Here is a 14,332-nt window from a genome sequence, read left to right on the forward strand (position 1 = left end):
GAGCATCCACAATAGTGTCTGGGTTTGGTGATTTTATGTAGGATGGATCCCCAGGTGAGAAGTCTCTGGATGTTCATTCCTTCAGTCTCTGCTCCACACTGTCTTTGTAACTCCTTCCATGAGTATTTTGTTTCCCCCTTCTAAGAAGGACCAAGTATCTACACTATTGTCTTCCTTCTTCTTAGGTTTCATGTGTTTTGTTAATTGTATCTTGGCTATTCCAAACTTCTGGGCTAATACCCACTTATAAGTGAGTGCATTTCATGTGTGCTCTTTTGTGATTGGGTTACTTCATTCAGGATGATATCCTCCAGACCCATCTATTTTTCTAAGAATTCCATAAATTCATTGTTTTTAATAGCTGAGTAGTATTCCATTGTGTAAATGTATTACATTTTCTGTATCCATTCCACTGTTGAGTGACATCTGGGTTCTTTCCTGATTCTGGCTATTATAAATAAGGCTGCTATGAACATAATGGACTATGTGTCTGGTGGGACTGAAAGCTGGTACAACCACTCTGGAAATCAGTTTGGTGGTTCCTCAGAAAAGTGGACATAGTATTACCTGAGGACCCAGAATTTACGTTTTCCTAAGGCATGACACTTATTACATTAGATATGACCATTTTCATTGTATGTTTGATCCCTCAGATATTTTTATTCATTCACCTATTCCCTTGTTGTAGTTAATTTGTACCTCTTAAATTTTTTCCCCTCTGGTTAATAAATGTGTAACTGTATAGCCAAACTTCATTGACAAATACCTTATGTAAACGATTTATTATTGTTACCAGAACAATGCTTTATATTTTTGACAATAGTCTTGGATACTTCCCTTCCTGGGTCTGACCACAATCACTGTAGACCTGACTGATCTACAGGATCACTTTCAACAGTCCTGACTCATATAGGAAATGTGGGTTAAAACAATATTTCTGGCAGTGAACTGTGATTATCTGTGGATTGTCTGTTTGAAAGCATTAGATAGATTTTCTCAGCTTCTTCTATTACAGTACATAAAACCCAGGTTTCTATCTTAGATAGCTGAAGTATAGAATTGCTACTGATCACATTACTCAAAAGGAAAGAGAAATATTTTCTCCTTTCAAGCCAAAATATTATTAAAGTCACCCACATGAGTACATAAAATTGCCTTTCTGCTTGCTCCAAAAACACTGAGCCAGATAAGGACTTTCTTAATCATCCTGTTCCATGAATTCAGTTCCAAGAGTATTTGTTTGCATGTTTATTTTTGTTTGTAATACCAATATCTATTTACATCAAACTAAGCATTGATAGTATGCATCTTTGGGCTGAATTCTTAAATATTTGTCAAAGAACTAAAGTCTAATCACTATGTATATATGGGCTAGCTCAAAGATGGTCAAAGTAATCCAACAAATAGCAAACACTTAATTTTGCATAACTAGAATCATTGCTACTTCATTTACAGTTTAATTTTTTAAGAAAACATATCCTAATATGTAAATATAGGATTTTTAAGTAGAGAATACTTAAAGAGAATTTAAGTAGGATTTTATACTTATTAAGCATTAAATATATAGTGGTATACTCCCTTAGTCACAGCAATAAAGGAGTAGAGCATAAAGACTAGTTCAGAGCCAGCTTCAGCTACATAGTAAGTTTAAGAATAGCCTTGCTTACATGAGATTATGATTCAGAAATAATAATCACTAAATAAATAGCAAAACAGTAATACTTAATTGGGAAATATTTTAATACTGTGTAATAAGATTGGACAATATGTAATAAATGTTACACAGATTATAAATAAGAAGTTTTCTATAATACAGATACTCAAACTTATAAATCTCAATTAATTCTGACACAATTCAAAAAATTTATTGGTAAAACATTATTAAAGCATATACCTGGATATAATATTTATATAATATTGCGAGTTTCCAAAGGGGAGACATGAAAAGGGGAAAATATTTGAAATGTAAATAAAGAAAAATATCCAATAAAAATCTTAAAAATTAAATACATAATTTTTTATAAATCCAAACATTTTTTTAGTACCTTCCAAATGAGAACTCAATTTAACTCAGATCTGATGTGGTAAGTATTTTTCAAGATATTATTTGCCTACAGACATGATTTATATGAATTACTCTTTGTGCATGGTTTGGGAAAATTTTCAACTCTTTTATAGTTTAATTTTACATATCTATAAAATAAAATTAAAGATAACTTATTCATAGATATATATCAAAGCCAAATATAATGTCAATATGTTAGAACATGTTTTGTCATACTGATAACTGTTTATAAGGTATTTATTATTAAATTACCTATTTTTAAATTACCTTCATTTTTAACTATAGACAATTCTTGTTTAGCACATGGTACTTTTACTAATAATTAGTATCTGAAATAATTAATATCCTAACATATTATATCCTAGAATACAGACCTTGGTTGATATTTTATTATTTTAGGACTTCAATAGTGAAGTCTAATTAGGATGGCCTAATTTTTTTTCCAAACATTTCTGTCATAATTCTAGAGCTAGAAGACTGAATCAAGTTGAAAACAGAGTCTTTGAAATAATAGTCATTTCTTCATACCAGTGTCTTCATGTGGTCTTCTCTCTGTACTTGTTCAATTGTCTCCTAATCCATTAAATTCACCTCTTTCCCCTGCTGCTTGGTAATGACCACCAGGCTTTCACCATTGTAGGTAAATGCTCTATTACTGAGTTGTATCAAGCTTCATTCTCTTATGAAGATATGGTGGATTAAATTCTACATAACTGTAGCAGGGTGTCATGTTAATTCTATCATTCAGAAGGCAGAGGTGAATGAACACTTAGCCCTAACTCTGGAGGAATTGGCAAGTGATAGCTGCTGAGAAATTTTTAGTTTTCATTAATTGTGAGTCCCTTGGTAGTTGACCAGGCTGTAATAAGTAGCCACACATTCAACAGATATTGGAATTGATGCATTTAAAAAACAAATAGGGACAAAAACTTGGATGTGTAGGGAAGTGAGTTTGATATTGAAGGAGTTATACAAAGGGATGCATATGTTCAAAATACATTGTACTAAAATTCTCAATGAATGAAAATACTGTAAAAAATCAAAATCAAGCATAATAATTTTATGTTAATTTAGTTTCCATTAAAAAAAAATCTCATTCTCTAAATATAGGCACATTCAGGGAAACCATGTTTTTTAATTATTTAGTAATATAAACATTCTAATAATGTGTTACATATACACAATAGAACTTTATTCATGGTTAAAGTAAAGTCAGTTATGGAATTTGCATAAAAATGGTAGAGTTACAAGTAGTGGAGTATGTCAGGTAGCAAAGGCCCATACTGCATGTATGTTCTTTCTCATATGTGAATCAAACCTTTCTGGTTGACATTCAGAACTAGACAGTAAGATCCTGTGGCTGAAGAAACCAACTTCATTGCAGGCCATGCAGAAACTGAACTGGAACTGATATGAAAATGTCCTGTCTTCTGACTGGTTTTCACAGCCCCAGCAGTTGATATACTGGAACCTGGGGGAAAAAAGCATCAATGATTATTACATATTAATTAAACCTGCTTGCTATAATACTTACCTTTGAAGTAAGATGCTTCTGCCAATTCAGTAATTGCAAAAAGATTATATGAATAACCAATCACTTTTCAATTTGCTTTCTGTCTGATCCCCAGGAGAAAATTCATATCTGATACTGTAAATCTGGTTGAAAGCCCATAGTTCTGGAGGTTGTTAGTCCTAGAGGAAAAACTTGCTGTTTTCTTTTTACATGTTCATGTTGTCAAACTACTTTCTAAATATCTATGTTTGAACATACTGCCATTAGCCTTGGGCAGAGATGCTTCTCTCTGCAGTGTCAGCATTTATTCATAATTGGTCAAAGTCCTGAGAACAAGTGACTCATGTATACTCATCCTTAACAAGACATATCACATCATCATCATATCAGTGTCCTACCCTCTCTACCAAGGTTCAGGGAAATGTATGAAATGTAGGTTATCTCCAAATGATGAAGCCAGCAAAAGCACTCAGTATTCCAACACTCAACATTAATTGGACTTTTAGTTGATTACCAATAAATAAGGGTAAAGCTATGAGTGACAAATGGATACATGTTGTGCCTCTGGGAAATGGAGAATTTGGGTGCGTGTGAAAAAGTGCATTGTTTACATTCATGAAATTATCATAGTATTCAGAAAATATTTTAAAATTATATAAAAAGTAAATGAATTAAGACTGAAGAGAAAAAAGTGTTAAAGGCCCAAGTTTTCACCTTAAGAAATTATGTTTTGAATCTTTACCATCTCTTCTTGTAAAGTGCTATTCTTAACTTAAAATCATCAGGAATTCTCATTGCTCTATATTTGATTGTAACACACACACACACAGACACACACACACACACAAGTTGTTTCCTGGGTCATAAAGAATGTATTAAACAATGAACGTATATATATGTAAGCAGAAGTGATCTCTAAAACAATTATTAAGATTAGAGTAGTAAATGCTGAGCCCAGATGTTACCAGTATGCATAATTCTACGGCTGTACTTTTTAGGTGTCTAGAAGTGTACCAGCTTTGTGCTGAGATAATATGTCCACCAGTTGACAGGAATTGATCAGCTGTTTTTCAGTCAATTGTGACAAAAGGCATTCATGCCGTCTGCTGTTGAAAGAAATAAGTTATGCAACATGAATCTCTTCCCAGAAATATGCCCTTGCTTTTCCACAGCATAATAAAGACGAAGGGCTCTATTTTTTGTCCCTGCCTTTCCTTTTGACAGGAGATTCTGGATTAATATTTTTGAGGTGGGTAGTGGTCCCATCCCTCCACTGGGGGCTGTGCCTATCCACTGGACATAGTCTCTACAGGCTCTATCCCCCACTTTGTTGCATATTTCTGCAAAAGTCCTCCCTGTTGGGTCTTGGGAGACTCTTTTCTCTTTGGCATCTGGGACTTTCTAGTGACTACCCCCCAGTTCCCCTTCCCATACTGTTAAACACCTACTTTCAAATTCTTGACCCTCTGTAGTTCTCCCCATCCCATCCCCTATCTGACCTGCCCCCCCTTTTCCCTCCCCCTCCTCTCTCCCTCCCAGATTCCTCTCTCCCTCTACTTCCCAGAGATTACTCTCTTCCTCCGACTGAGTAGTATGGTAGCATCCACCCTTTGGTGTCATCTTTCTTCTTTGGTTTCAAATGAACTGTGTTTTATCATGGGTATTCTTTTTTGTTTGTTTGTTTTGGTTTTGGTTTTGGTTTTTTGGGGGGTTTTGGTTTTGTTTTGGTGTGGTTTGTTTTGTTTTGTTTGTTTTGTTTTGAGACAGGGTTTCTCTGATTAGCCCTGGCTGTCCTGGAACTCACTTTGTAGACCAGGCTGTCTTTGAACTCAGAAATCTGCCTGCCTCTGCCTCCCGAGTGCTGGGATTAAAGGAGTGCGCCACCACTCCCAGCTTATCATGGGTATTCTGAGCTTCATTTTGGTTAATATACACTTTTCAGTGAGTACATACCATGTGTGTAATTTTGTGACTGGGTTAGCTCACTCAGGATATTTTCAAGTTCCATCCATTTGCCTAAGAATTTCATGTAATCATTGTTTTTAATAGCTGAGTAGTACTCAATACTGTAAATATATCACATTTTCTGTATCTATTCCTCTGTTGTGGGACATGCGGGTTGTTTCTACTTTCTATTTATCATAGATAAGGCTGCTATGAATATAGTGGATCATCTGTCCTGGAGGAAAAGCCATCCAGTGGCTGTCTCAACTAGGGATCCATCCCATCTGCTGACACCAAACCCACATACTATTTCTGATGCCAAGAAGTGCTTACTGACAGGAGCCTAGTACAGCTGTCCCCTGAGACGCTCTGCCAGACCTGGACCAATATAGATGCAGATGTACACAGCCAAATATTGGACGGAGCAGGGCACCCCAGTGGGTAAGTTAGGGCAAGGACTGAAGGAGCTGAAGGGGTTTCCAACTTCATAGGAAGAACAACAATATTAACCAACCAGAACCCCTAAATCTCCCAGGGACTAAACCACCAACCAAGAATACAAAGGGAGTACCCATGGCTCTAACTAGATATGTAGATCTCTGGCATTAATGGGAGGGAAGCTCCTTGGTTCTATGGAAGCTTGGTGACCCAGGATAGGGGACCTAGGCCTCTGAGGCAGGAGTGGGTGAGCAGGAGGGGGAGCACTCTCATAGAAGCAAGGTTAGGAAGGAGGTGATGGGGGATTGTGGAAGGAAAACTTGGAAAGGGGATAACATTTGAAATGTAAATAAATAAAATATCCAATGGAAAAAAAAAAGAAAGAAGGACAATCAATGCTTTTAACTCTGAAATATGCAAGAGAAGGAGAAAGCTGAGGACTGGAGTTGAACAGTTTACTGTTACACCAAACAACAAAACAACTGAACTTATAATTGGTTAGGCACAATACAGTATCACCTATAGAATATCTTGCTATTTATATAATTGCATTATATAGTGCTATAATATATATTATGCTTTATCGTATAATATCATAAATCATATTTAGAATACATTTCCAACTCAGCTGAATTTTGCCTATGCTTTTGTGTTGTTGCTGCTGTTGCTGTTGTTTTTTGTAACAAGTCAGTCTTGATCTCATAGTATATCTCACGACGTGTTATAAGTCACTCTTCTACCTATGCCTTAGTTTTCCTAGTTTGCAGAAAATGGGTATGCATAAACAGGCCTAAGTTGGCTATTCTTTTTAACAGTCTTAGAAAAATTACATCATAACCAAACAAATTACTAAAATATTTAACTTGCAATGATCCTAGCTTTATTATCTTTAAAAAGTAATAATTAAATATTTTTACTTTTTTTCTAAGGCATTCACATGTTATTCACCCAACAATGACCTCCTAATTTCTTTTTCTGCTATGATGTTATATTTTGTATTATACAGTAGAGCTAGATTTCATTTTCAGAATAATTCAAATCAATTAGATGATGTCCTCCAGGTTTAATGAATAAGTGATCCATTAGAAGTTTTATTCTTTTCAAGAGTCTTATGGAACTTGAAGACTGGCAGAGAACAAACATTCTTATCTATACTTTGCAGGTAAGTCAAGGGCACTATTTAGAGTTGCATGAAAAGCCTAAAGTAACAGAAAGAACATCTCCAATCCTCTGTGCCTTTAGAACTGAAACAAGGCTTTTTTGTCCCCTCTACTCCCTTATGCCAGCAAAAATTTCTTTTCTTTGCCAAATTGCTTCCAGGTGCAGTGCACTATGGAATGGTATCAAGGAAGCTTAATGCAACAGCCCCAGTTCTAGGAGGAATTTAAAAACTACCAGGGCTTATGTTTGAACATTGCCAGCCCTGGGCTACAGGAACTTCTACTATCTCTACAGGCACCATGCCATCAGGATTTGCTGAGCCAATTTATTTTAAAGTGGCATTTTATAATTTTTCAGAATGCTTTGATAATTGCATAAGTATATTAGTAACATATCAAAATGCATTAGGGTAATTGACATGCAATCATTAGAATTTGAAGAGATTAAGAAAGTATCAAAACCAAAGCTGTTCTGAAGTCAAGTTTAAATGTGTGGAATAATTTAACTGGGAGTCATTTGCTGGAAAACATTTTCCAAGAATCTAGTGCGAAACAAGAAGCAGAGTATTTGAAGAATGGTTTATGTAACCATGTCTTACAGTTTCATCAACTTGCTATGCATGTTAATATTACAAGGGCTTTTGGTTTCACCAAGGTGAATGATAGTTTGCCAAGTCATGTGATTAAGAAATTATTAATATAATTGATTGAGGTATTGGGAAGTGAGTGGCAGTAATATATTATTAAGAATCAGAGGGATTTGGGGTAGATACTTTTATAATGGGTCCTAAATGCCTTACATAGGTTATGATGAAATATTTTACATCCCATTCAGTAATTGCAATAGCAGCCTTCATCTATGTACAAGACTATTCCCAAGGTCAATCAGTAATAAAAACTCAAGGGGGAAAATCAAAGGAATTTGGAATGCCAACAAAGTACAACAGTCTATTCACTTTTGTATTTCATCTTGTTGGTTAACATTGCCCTTCAAAATTAGCTGACAATTGTAGTGGTATATTTTTTTGTATTCCAAAGTGGATGGATATCTATTTATATTTAGTCAACCTTGGCACTGTTTACTCTTTGACACTGACCTTTTGCCAAAGTATGTCTTAACCAGAACAAGAACTGAAAAGCTAAATACAGAATCAGGAACAAGAGTAAATATATAGTACTATGCACAATGAAGGCCAAACTGGATGGGCCAAAGGATTGGAGAATTCTAGAAAACTTAATTTTGAAAAAAAAAAAAAAAAGAATTGCCTATCACTAGAATGAGTAGGGTTTATTTAAATATCTCTGACCCAATGTCAAGGAGTTCTCACAGGTTTTAAATATTAACTGCTAAAATTTAAAAGGTCATAAATGTAAATCTTGTATCTAACCCACTATTTATAAGTTGTTGAATTTAAACTGTGTGGTTATACTCATTGATGTGTTGACTAAAAGTTGCATGTCTATGACAGATTGGCTACATCAATTAATGTACCTATGAAGCCAAGAACATTGTCTGTATTTTATTCAAAACCATCTTACATATTTCCATCTTTGACTTAAGCAGTCATCCATTGCACTAAAGTCAGAGACCTCTATTGATGTATTATGTGAAGGACTGAAGAAACTGAAGGGAATGGAAACCCCATAGAAAGACCAACACTATCAACTAACCCAGACCCCTGGGAGCACTCTGAGACTAAGACACCAACCAAAGAGCATATGTGGGGTGATCTGTGGCCCCAAGCACATATGAAGCAGAGGACTGCTTTGTCTGGCCTCAGTGGGAGAAGATGCACCTAATCCTGTAGAGACTTTTTGCCCCAAAGAAGGTGGACACAGGTGATGTGTGAGGTGGTTGTGGGTGGGTGAGAAAGAGCACCCCCCAGGAACAAAGGGGAGGCGTGATGGGATGGAAAACCCTGGGAGAGGTCACTGGAAAGGAGAGCAACATTTATAATATGAATAAATAATGAATTAAAAAGGAAAAACAAAAGAACTAGAAACAATAAGTGATGATGCTGACTAACTATGATGACTAGTCAAATAGCTAACTACTGTAACTTTCTCAAAACATAGCTGGGAATTATCAAAAGCAAGAAACTAATTGAACTCTAAAGAAAGATTACACCATCAAGAAGATAGGACACAGCTGATCCACTGAAATGGAGAATAAGGCAGGACAGAATCAAGTTATTTGGTTTTGCCTATGTATTAAAGCAAGTGACATTTCATCTTCAAATATTCTTATCAGCCTGCTTTTGCATTTTGCATGTAGACCATTGCTATGGCTAAAGATGTCGGATGGTCTGTTCAGTTCTTTTACTTTACACTGATTTAATGTGGAGATTTTTGTATATGCCTGTATTTATTTACCTGTTTTTCTTCTCCTATCATCATGTGCTAACCCTATCATTGAGCTTGGCTCAGTAATAACCTCATCATTGGCCATTTTTATCTGGCATTTTAATGTCCTGTTTGGTTATGGTGTTCATATTTTCCTGAAGTTCTTTATATGTTAATTCATACCACCCCCACTTTCTCATGAAGTATTTTGCATATTGTTCTGCATATAGTCAACTCTGGACTTTCAGCATATAGCTTCCACTGGATGCCAGTTTATTACATTGTTTTGAAAGATGAGCTCTTTATTTTTGCTATTTTGTTTTAACATCTCATACTTGTTTGCCATCTAGGAAAGTAGAATGAGGTAAACGTTATTCACTTAAGAACACACCATGATAACTGAGGGTTGCTGTGGATGTTTCAATCAATAGAAGTAAATTTGAACTTTTGCTTTCCATTCCTTCATGGTACTTTATGGTTAATGCAGTCCTCAGGTGTTCTCAAATATGTGTCCTATCTTTAAGATTCTTTATTGCTATTGTACCTCAGACAAGGCCTTACTGTTTGCCCTTCACCATTAGTATCAATTAGACTGATGTTCTCTTAATCCAGTGCTCACATGTTTGGTAGAGAATTCCCTTTATTCTTATTTGTTTTCATTATTAAGACAATTTTATATTTCTGCATCTATAGATGTTTCCTTATTAGTTGCACCTTTTCCTTCACAGCAAATCTCTTACAGTTTAAATTAGGATTTATTTTTCAATTTTTATTGTACCCTCAAGAGAATTTTAATCCTTTACTCTTTCATTGAACAGCACTGAGTCCTTATGTGCATCTTCAGAATAATATGATTTTAAGCCTGTCTTGTGGCTAAGGGATGTGAGTGAATATGGGCCCTGTACTCTTGGCAGCTTGCTGTAAAAAGAATGCAGACAAAGGGAACACGTATTTACTGGAAGTAGAAATATACAATACTCCATTGTGAAAATTGGTATGGAAGCTTTTCATAAACCTAAAAAAATTCTTTCCTTAGGTGCTTGCAGGTTTAGCTGCTGTGTCTCCTGTGCAACAGTAGATACCAGAGAGGAGAGAGGCTATGTCTATGCTCAGTGTTATGACCTATGAACATCTAAATGATCAGTTCCCTCATTGAAAAAAAAATGAGCCTTGGATTACCACTGGTTCGGGTACTGGGGGCCCCAGATAGGGAGCTAGCCTAATACAATCAAAAAGCAGGCCTGGATTAGCTCCCAGGACCAGGAACAAGCCAGAGACCAGAAGAACCTTCCTGGGACCAGGAACCCTGAGAGAGAGTGAGCCCAAGGCAGATTATCACAAAGGACCAATCAGGTGGGTCTGGCAAAAAGCTATCCTGAAATAACCACCAGATTGTGACAGGGAGCTATTCTGAAATGGCCATCAGTTTAGTGTGGCACCATGCAGGCCTGGGTTGGGAGCAGACCACACCTGAGATGACTGCTGCTTGATTCCATAATGCAAGAGCAGAGCAGAGCACTCTGGAGACCATTCCTGAGTTTTCCCAGACACTCAGAAACCACAGGTACTTCTAAGAGGATGAAATATGTGGTGGGAAAATGAAAGAAAATGAGAAATAGAAAGATGTGGGCACAAGGAAGAGGGACAGAATTGGAGACTTGTGGGTAGTGAGGAACAGCCTGATGTGAATAGCTGGTGATGCCATCTGTGACTGTGATAGGGTGGGGTATTGGACTATACTGCCATTGGGAGCCATGTAGACCTGTAGCTTTGAAATAGCATGGGTCTGTTACCACCAAATGTCAGGCAGATGCCACTGGTCTGGGCTGTCACTCAGTACCTGTTGATGCCTGACTCCTTGGCAGAACTGGCCTCACCTCTCACCTAGGCATTGTGAGAGGGCTTGCCCTAGAGGCATGAGACCAGGAAAGCTTTCCCCATCCCTGTCCCCATCCCTAGCCAGTTGCCATACTTAGGCCAGCTCTGCACCTTGCAGAGGTTGAGAGTGTGCTTCGTGGTAGAACCAGCTCTTCCATGCATATACCCTTCACTCCCTTGCCCTTTATGACCTGCAACAGGAGAGAGGTGTGGCCTTTGGGCCATGAGAACACCAGCTTCAGCATTTAGGAAAGATGGGCTTACTTGTCTGTTCTGTGGTGATATAGGCAAGGTTGTGAGAGTTGCAGCTAGCCAGCCTCCAGAGTGTGAGAGTAGGAGTGCCAATAGACTGATGTGCTGAGATACCTCTAGGGCCCAGATCCAGGGCTTTGAATTGGCCCACCTTAACATCTTCCCCATTGATGAACTCCTGGAATCCATAAAGGGGCTGGCCCTATAGTTCCCAAGCTGCAGCATCTCCATGACACAGGGCAACAACAGGATATCTGAGAGGAGTCCCAGTGAGGTTCCAATATTGATAGAGTAGCAGAAGACAGAGGTCTCATACCAGACCAATGACTCGTGTCAATGAAAAATCAGGATAAGCAAATAAATGCGGACAAAGGATATACTGTGGGACACCTTGTGGCACACTACAGTTTCCATAATGAGTTTGGTTTTTTGTTTTTTTTTTCCTCTGTGGGCAGAGGTTTGTGAAGGTGGAGAGTGGATATGATTGGAAGGGGAGATGAGTGAGATTAGGGTGCATGGCGTGAAGTTCACAAATAACCAATAAAAAGTTTGTTTGATTTAGAAATAGTACCTTTCATAGAACAAATCTGTACTGCCCCTTTGTTTACTTATAGCATTGCAAGTCAACATAACATAAAAGTGAGCACACATCAATACTTATTGTAGTACTTTCCACATCTAAGTTATGGATCCAATTATTAGCAGTGGTATAGAAAAAGAAAGTGTGAGGCATAAGCACAGAATCCACTAGTTAGATTTTCTAGGATCCAGTTGTGTGCTAAAATGTGATAAAGGATTAACTAAACTGACGTGTACAAAAAAAATGCATTTTCCATTATTTCTGATACAGACACACAAATCCGATTGTTTTTTGAGTTCATTCTTGGGAAAATTCAGTGCCAGCATCTGCTACTGTGAGCTGAGAACTACAACCACTGAATTTTTCACAGGAAGTTGGCATTTCAAAGCCCTTATCATCTGCCTCTTACACTCTGTCCTCCTGCAATGATACCTGAGCCTTAGGGTCCTACCCCAACTGCTGTAACATTTGCTCCTGATTGATTCAGGGAGAGGGGAAAACTGTGGGCTTCAGTTGTATACCCATGGATGATCCCACCAGGCTTGAGTAGATAGTTATAAATCAGTGATCATACAAGTGCCCCTGGTTAAACTAAATGGATCACAAAACAAATTTTAAAACTAGGAATCTGAAAAGAGGACTATGGAATACTTGGTATGGGATGTGGTTAGAATACTATGGAGAGAAGAGAATATTACTAATATATTAATACATTGCACATATATGTAAAATAATGATTTTTATGTAATAATGTAATATTTAATAATGGAGTGAGGTTTAAAATTCTCTGTACATCATACAAAAATTGGTATGTGTGAGTATTGAATGTTGAGGCTAGAAGCTAAAAGTAGCTTTAGAAAACCAATCTCGTGACTCTATAAACGTAATTAAATATTCACAGTGAAACTATTTTCTTGTGTTTTTATAGAAAACAGCAAATCCATAAAATATATTGGAAATAGTAATTTTAGCAATGAAGTATATTAGGATTTTATTGCTGTGAAGAGACACCATGACTAAGGCAACTCTTATGAAGTAAAACATTTAATTGGGACTGACTTACAATTTCAGAGATTCAGTCCATCATCATCATGGCAGGAATGGTGGCAGAATGCAAGAAGACATGGTGCTGGAGGAGCCGCAAGCTCTACAACTTGATCTGCAGGCAGCAGAAGGAGACTGTTGCCACACTCTACATAGCTTGGGCATAGAAGGCCTCAAAAGCCATGCCCACAGCGACACACATGCCCCAACAAAGCTACACCAACTCAAACAAGGCCACATATTCTAATTTGCCACTCCCTATAGGACTATAGGAGCTGATTACATTTAAAATACCACATGAAGTAATATAAAATATAAAATACTTAAAAAGCATCTTTATGTGGGACAATTGTTTTGGTGTATATGAGTGATATGAGGGAGACATAACATTTTTAGCATTAGAAACTTCAAAGATGATACATGTACTGGCTATTTTTGTGTCAACTTGACACAGCTGGAGTTATCACAGAGAAAGGAGCTTCAATTGAGGAAATGCCTCCATGAGATCCAACTGTAAGGCATTTTCTCAATTAGTGATCAAGGGGGAAAGGCCCCTTGTGGGTGGGACCATCCCTGGGCTGGTAGTCTTGGGTTCTATAAGAGAGTAGGCTGAGCAAGCCAGGGGAGGCAAGCCAGTAAAGAACATCCCTCCATGGCCTCTGTATCAGCTCCTGCTCCCTGACCTGTCTGAGTTCCAGTCCTGACTTCCTTTGGTGATGAACAGCAGCATGGAAGTGTAAGCCGAATAAACCCTTTCCTCCCCAACTTGCTTCTTGGTCATGATGTTTGTGCAGGAATAGAAACCCTGACTAAGACAAATTGGTACCAGGAGTGGGGTATTCCTGTGACAACCTGACCATGTTTTGGGGAGGACTGTGGAAGGACTTTGGAACTTTGGGCCAGAAGACCCATTCGGTGTTAAGAGCTCTGTCGAATTCTGTGTAGGAGCTTGGAAGATAATGTTGAGAACAGTGCAGAGAATGGAGGCCTGGGTTGTGAAATTTCAGAGGGAAAATTAAAGACTCTCTTCAGAGCCATTGCTGTTTTTATTGTGAAGATTTTGTAGTTCTGGTTAGCTGGGGCTGAAGAATCAGCTGTGATTAACAAGATACCAG

The 14,332-nt window shown here is 37.4% G+C and overlaps 1 non-coding gene across 1 annotated transcript; it reads left to right on the plus strand.

Moving 5' to 3' along the window:
• Positions 1–10,488: 10,488 nt before the first annotated feature.
• Positions 10,489–10,619, plus strand: LOC115031421 (small nucleolar RNA SNORA17). The gene has a single exon (XR_003837056.1). It is a non-coding gene; the product is annotated as a small nucleolar RNA SNORA17 (small nucleolar RNA).
• The last annotated feature ends 3,713 nt before the right edge of the window (positions 10,620–14,332 follow it).

Source organism: Mus caroli, unplaced genomic scaffold (genome assembly GCF_978045245.1).
Source record: "Mus caroli unplaced genomic scaffold, Mus_caroli_1 scaffold_7, whole genome shotgun sequence".
Classification (NCBI taxonomy): domain Eukaryota; kingdom Metazoa; phylum Chordata; class Mammalia; order Rodentia; family Muridae; genus Mus; species Mus caroli.